The sequence below is a fragment of the Eleutherodactylus coqui genome, chromosome 1, assembly GCF_035609145.1.
Source record: "Eleutherodactylus coqui strain aEleCoq1 chromosome 1, aEleCoq1.hap1, whole genome shotgun sequence".
In the NCBI taxonomy this organism is placed as follows: Eukaryota; Metazoa; Chordata; class Amphibia; order Anura; family Eleutherodactylidae; genus Eleutherodactylus; species Eleutherodactylus coqui.
Genome location: NC_089837.1, coordinates 49,634,353 through 49,641,249, shown reverse-complemented (window position 1 = coordinate 49,641,249; position 6,897 = coordinate 49,634,353).

Genomic DNA, 6,897 nt, shown 5'->3' with positions numbered 1-6,897 from the left:
TACCATCCGCGGGTGCAGCCTACGTATTGCTTAGATATCGCTGCTGTCCGCTGGTGGAGAAGAGAAGTCTGGGGAAATCCAGGCTTTGTTCATCTTGATGAGTGTAAGCCTGTCGGCACTGTCGGTTGACAGGTGGGTACGCTTGTCCGTGATGATTCCCCCAGCCACACTAAACACACTCTCTGACAAGACGCTAGCCGCAGGACAAGCAAGCACCTCCAGGGCATACAGCGCGAGTTCAGGCCACGTGTCCAGCTTCGACACCCAGTAGTTGTAGGGGGCAGAGGCGTCACGGAGGACTGTCGTGCGATCGGCTACGTACTCCCTCACCATCCTTTTACAGTGCTCCCGCCGACTCAGCCTTGACTGGGGAGCGGTGACACAGTCTTGCTGGGGAGCCATAAAGCTGGCAAAGGCCTTGGAGAATGTTCCCCTGCCTGCGCTGTACATGCTGCCTGATCTCTGCGCCTCCCCTGCTACCTTGCCCTCGGAAATGCGCCTTCTGCCACTAGCGCTGTCGGATGGGAAGTTTACCATCAGTTTGTCCACCAGCGCTCTGTGGTATAGCATCATTCTCGAACCCCTTTCCTCTTCGGGGATATGAGAGTGCAAAGGCTCTCCTTATACCGTGGATCGAGCAGTGTGTACACCCAGTAATCCGTAGTGGCCAGAATGCGTGTAACGCGAGGGTCACGAGAAAGGCATCCTAACATGAAGTCAGCCATGTGTGCCAGGGTACCTGTACGCAACATATGGCTGTCTTCACTAGGAAGATCACTTTCAGGATCCTCCTCCTCCTCCTCTTCCTCCTCCTCAGGCCATACACGCTGAAAGGATGACAGCCCAGCAGCATGTGTACCCTCACCAGTGGGCCAAGCTGTCTCTTCCCCCTCCTCCTCATCCTCCTCATGCTCCTCCTCCTCCTCCTCAACGCGCTGAGATATAGACAGGCGGGTGCTCTGACTATCCAGCGACATACTGTCTTCACCCCGGCTCTGTTTCCGAGCGCAAAGCGTCTGCCTTTATGCTTTGCAGGGAACTTCTCAAGATGCATAGCAGAGGAATGGTGACGCTAATGATTCCAGCATCGCCGCTCACCACCTGGGTAGACTCCTCAAATTTTCCAAGGACCTGGCAGATGGCTGCCAACCAGGGCCACTCTTCTGTAAATAATTGAGGTGGCTGACTCCCACTGCGCCGCGCAAGTTGGAGTTGGTATTCCACTATAGCTCTACGCTGCTCATAGAGTCTGGCCAACATGTGGAGCGTAGAGTTCCACTGTGTGGGCACGTCGCACAGCAGTCGGTGCCCTGGCAGATTAAACCTATGTTGCAGTGTCCGCAGGGTGGCAGCGTGCGTGTGGGATTTGCGGAAATGTGCGCAGAGCTGGCGCACCTTTCCGAGCAGGTATGACAAGTGTGGGTAGCTTTTCAGAAAGCGCTGAACCACCAAATTAAAGACATGGGCCAGGCATGGCACGTGCGTGAGGCTGCCGAGCTGCAGAGCCGCCACCAGGTTACGGCCGTTGTCACACACGACCATGCCCGGTTGGAGGCTCAGCGGCGCAAGCCAGTGGTCGGTCTGCTCTGTCAGACCCTGCAGCAGTACGTGGGCCGTGTGCCTCTTCTCTCCTAAGCTGAGTAGTTTCAGCACGGCCTGCTGACGCTTGCCCACCGCTGTGCTGCCACGCCGCGTGACACCGACTGCTGGCGACGTGCTGCTGACACATCTTGATTGCGAGACAGAGGTTGCGTTGGAGGAGGAGGAGGAAGGTGCTTTAGTGGAGGAAGCATACACCGCCGCAGATACCACCACCGAGCTGTGGCCCGCAATTCTGGGGGTGGGTAGGACGTGAGCGGTCCCAGGCTCTGACTCTGTCCCAGCCTCCACTAAATTCACCCAATGTGCCGTCAGGGAGATATAGTGGCCCTGCCCGCCTGTGCTTGTCCACGTGTCCGTTGTTAAGTGGACCTTGGCAGTAACCGCGTTGGTGAGGGCGCGTACAATGTTGCGGGAGACGTGGTCGTGCAGGGCTGGGACGGCACATCGGGAAAAGTAGTGGCGACTGGGAACCGAGTAGCGCGGGGCAGCCGCCGTCATCATGCTTTTGAAAGCCTCCGTTTCCACAAGCCTATACGGCAGCATCTCAAGGCTGATCAATTTTGCAATGTGCACGTTTAACGCTTGAGCGTGCGGGTGCGTGGCGTCGTACTTGCGCTTGCGCTCAAACAGTGGCACTAGCGACGTCTGGACGCTGCGCTGAGAGACATTGCTGGATGGGGCCGAGGACAGCGGAGGTGAGGGTGTGGGTGCAGGCCAGGAGACGGTAGTGCCTGTGTCCTCAGAGGGGGGTTGGATCTCAGTGGCAGGTTGGGGCACAGGGGGAGAGGCAGTGGTGCAAACCGGAGGCGGTGAACGGGCATCGTCCCACCTTGTGGGGTGCTTGGCCATCATATGCCTGCGCATGCTGTTGGTGGTGCCTCCCCAGCTGATCTTGGCGCGACAAAGGTTGCACACCACTGTTCGTCGGTCGTCAGGCGTCTCTGTGAAAAACTGCCACACAGTAGAGCACCTTGACCTGTGCAGGGTGGCATGGCGCGAGGGGGCGCTTTGGGAAACAGTTGGTGGATTATTCGGTCTGGCCCTGCCTCTACCCCTGGCCACCGCACTGGCTCGGCCTGTGCCCACACCCTCACTTGGCCCTCCGCGTCCTCGGCCGCGTCCACGTCCTATAGGCCTGCCCCTACCCCTCAGCATGCTGTATTACCAGTGATTTGATTTCCCAGGCAGGAAATAAATTGGCGCAAGCCTGCAGGCCAAATATAATTTTTTCGCTTTTTTGCAAAGGGAAGGCCCTACTGCGTATATTCAATGAACAATAACTTTTATAATTGTGGTGTGGCCCTGAAAAAGTGTCAAACAACTTTAGTGTAGCAGAGTTATTAACTCTGGCAGAGCAGGTATTTGCCAGTCAGGAAAGACAATGGCGCAAGCCTGCAGTAAACCGTAGCTGGTTGCGTTTGATTTTTGTACATTCTCCACGCAGCACACACGTACACGGAGACCTTAGGACTGACACAGGCAGGCCAAATATAATTTTTTCGCAAATTTGCAAAGGGAGGGCCCCACTGCGGATATTCAATGAACAATACGTTTAATAACTGTGGTGTGGCCCTGAAAAAGTGTCACACAACTTTAGTGTAGCAGAGTTATTAACTCTGGCAGAGCAGGTATTTGCCAGTCAGGAAAGACAATGGCGCAAGCCTGCAGTAAACCGTAGCTGGTTGCGTTTGATTTTTGTACGTTCTCCACGCAGCACACACGTACACGGAGACCTTAGGACTGACACAGGCAGGCCGAATATAATTTTTTCCCTGCCTTTTTGCAAAGGCAGGGCCCCACTGCGGATATTCAATGAACAATAACTGTGTTGTGGCCCTGCCTACACAATTCTGTCCCTGTAGTATCAATGGAGGGTGCAATGCTCTGCACAGACGATTTTTAGAAAAAAAAAAATGCAACACTGCTAACAGCAGCCTGCACAGTACTCCACACAGTTAAATGTGGCCCTAGAAAGGACCGTTGAGGTTCTTGAAGGCTACACTCACTCCTAACACTCTCCCTGCCTAAGCACCACTTCTGTCCCTAATGCCGGGTGCAATGCTCTGCACTGCCGATTTTGAGAAAAAAAAACAAAAACCCACTGCTAGCAGCAGCCTGCACACAGGTAGATGTGGCCCTAAGAAGGACCTTTGGGGTTCTTGAAGCCTACACTAACTCCTAACGCTCTCCCTACAGCAGCTCAGGCACCAGCAGCACTGTCCCTCACTAACTCACAAGACATCTGAGGCGAGCCGCGGGAGGGGCCGACTTTTATACTCGGGTGACATCTGATCGCCCCAGCCACTCACAGCAGGGGGGTGGTATAGGGCTTGAACGTCACAGGGGGAAGTTGTAATGCCTTCCCTGTCTTTCAATTGGCCAGAAAAGCGCGCTAACGTCTCAGATAGGAAACTGAAAGTAACCAGAACACCGCGTGGTACTCGTTACGAGTAACGAGCATCCCGAACACCCTAATATTCGCACGAATATCAAGCTCGGACGAGTACGTTCGCTCATCTCTAGTCCCAACTCGATTATTTAATTATAGCGCAAAAGAATTAGCGTCAAAATTTTATGTACAAATTCTAAATCTCTCACTTCTTGGTGTAATAGAAAGTTGAAATTTGGCACGAGCATTGATTGTGTCATAAATAGGAAAAGTTAATGGGTCCCAACTCGATTATTCAATTCTAAGCGCAAAAGAATTAGTATCTAAATTTTACGTACGGAATCTAATTCTCCAACTTCCCAATGTCATAGAAACTTGAAATTTGGCACGAGCATTGATTATATAATAAATAGGAAAAGTTAATGGGTCCCAACTCGATTGTTCAATTCTAAGCGCAAAAGAATTAGGGTCCACATTTTACATACGAAATCTAATTCTCCAACTTCCCAATGTCATAGAAACTTGAAATTTGGCACGAACCATGATTATGTCATAAATAAGAAAAGTTAATGGGTCCCAACTCGATTGTTGAATTCTAAGCGCAAAAGAGTTAGGGTCCACATTTTACGTACAAAATCTAATTCTCACTTCTTGATGTAATAGAAACTTGAGATTTGGCACGGGCATTGATTGCATCATAAATATGAAAAGCTAATGGGCCCCAACTCGATTATTTAATTCTAAGCGCAAAATAATTAGCGTCCAAATTTTACGTACGGAATCTAATTCTCTCACTCCCAATGCCATAGAAACTTGAAATTTGGCACGGGCATTGATTGTCATAAATAGGAAAAGTTAATGGGTCCCAACTCGATTATTCAAGTCTAAGCGCCAAAGAATTAGCGTCCAAATTTTACGTACGGAATCTAATTCTCTCACTTCCCAATGTAATAAAAACTTGAAATTTGGCACGAGCATTGATAATGTCATAAATAGGAAAAGTTAATAGGTCCCAACTCGATTGTTCACTTCTAAGCGCAAAAGAATTAGCATCCAAATTTTACGTACAGAATCTAATTTTCTCACTTCCCAATGTGATCCAAACTTGAAATTTGGCACAAGCATTGATTATGTCATAAATAGGAAAATCTAATGGGTCCCAACTCAATTATTTAATTCTAAGCGCAAAAGAATTAGCATCCAAATTTTACGTACGGAATCTAATTCTCTCACTTTCCAATGTCATAGAAATTTGAAATTTGGCACGAGCATTGATTATGTCATAAATAGGAAAAGTTAATGGGTCCCAACTCGATTATTCAATTCCAAGCGCAAAAGAATTAGCGTCCAAATTTTATGTACAGAATCTAATTCTCTCACTTCCTGATGTCATCTATATATATAAAAATGAATGTATGTCTGTCTGTCTGTCCTTTATGCATTACTATACCATTCATCCAATCGCCATGAAACTTTGGCAAGTTGTTGAGTGCACTCCTGGGAAGATAAATGGCATAGTACATCTATCCTACGATAAGTGGCACGCGTGCGAGCATCGTCGACAGTTAAGCCCCCCCAGACAAAGATCGTTTGATTTCCATCTCAAGCACGAAAGCAAAAGGCATTACGAGCAACGGGATGAGTGTTCAACCAGAAAATGATGCATCCGCCGAACGTTTCACAAGACAATTGCTGGATATTGAGAATGCTGAGGTAAAATGAAAGCTGTGCTGTGATTGGTTGCTATATATTATACTGCTGAGGCAACATGAAAGTTGTGCTGTAATTGGTTGCTACTTCTTATACTACTGAGGTTACATGAACGCTGTGCTGTGATTGGTTGCTATATATTATACCGCTGAGGTAAAATGAGTGCTGCACTGTGATTGGTTGCTATTTTTTATATTGCTGAGGCAGAATAAAAGTTGTGCTGTGATTAGTTGTTATTTCTCTTACTGCTGAGGTAACATGAAAGCTGCGCTGTGATTGGTTGTTATATATTATACTGCTAAGGTAACATGAAAGCTGCGCTGTGATTGGTTGTTATATATTATACCACTGAGGTAACATGAAAGCTGCGCTGTGATTGGTTGTTATTCATATATATAAAAACGAATGTATGTATGTATGTCTGTCTTCGCAGCAACGTGTGACGGGTAAGCTAGTTTTATATAAATGAAACGTCGCATGGTTACCTCCACATGGTGTTTCCTGGGTAACGCAAAGAACCATGCAAAAGGGGGAATATATTTTTTTCCTCGGTATCTCTAAAGTAACCACGACTTCATAAGATTTTCCATGTGAACACCAGATAAACACCAGTACCAAATTAACTCGGGCGAAGCCGGGCATATCAGCTAGTATTAAATGTAAGTCTCTTGCCGATTATCTTGTAACATCATTTTTGTATTTTTCAGTAAACTTTAAATTAATTAGTGAACCTCATCCATCTCAACACGAAACCATAGTCTCCAATGTTTGTTTTAATAAGTCATAAATCGGGTTCCAATTTACCGTTGCAAAATCGCTGATAGCAGCGTTTTGTATGCATAGTGTAGAACTCTGGAGTGCATTAGAATGGATCAGGTGGGTGATTTGAGCTTCCGCTTCGCATGTGTGCACAGGCCTGTGAGAAAGCTGGATACAAATCAGCCTGTATTCTAATGACTGCCAGCTTACAATACTGCAGAATGTTTGAGGATGGAGGCAGGATCGATAGTTATCGTCCCTTCCCCTCTCTCCACTTCTCCAGTGAAGGACAAGTTGATTTACAATGCAGGGTCAGGCAAATTGCTGTAGAGTTGTGGCTGTAGGTGATGGTCGCTTGTCCAGTTGACATGCAGTGTCTCGGAAAGTTGGGTACTAGTCACTCCACAATCTAAGAGCCTTCCCTTTTCCCCCCTCTC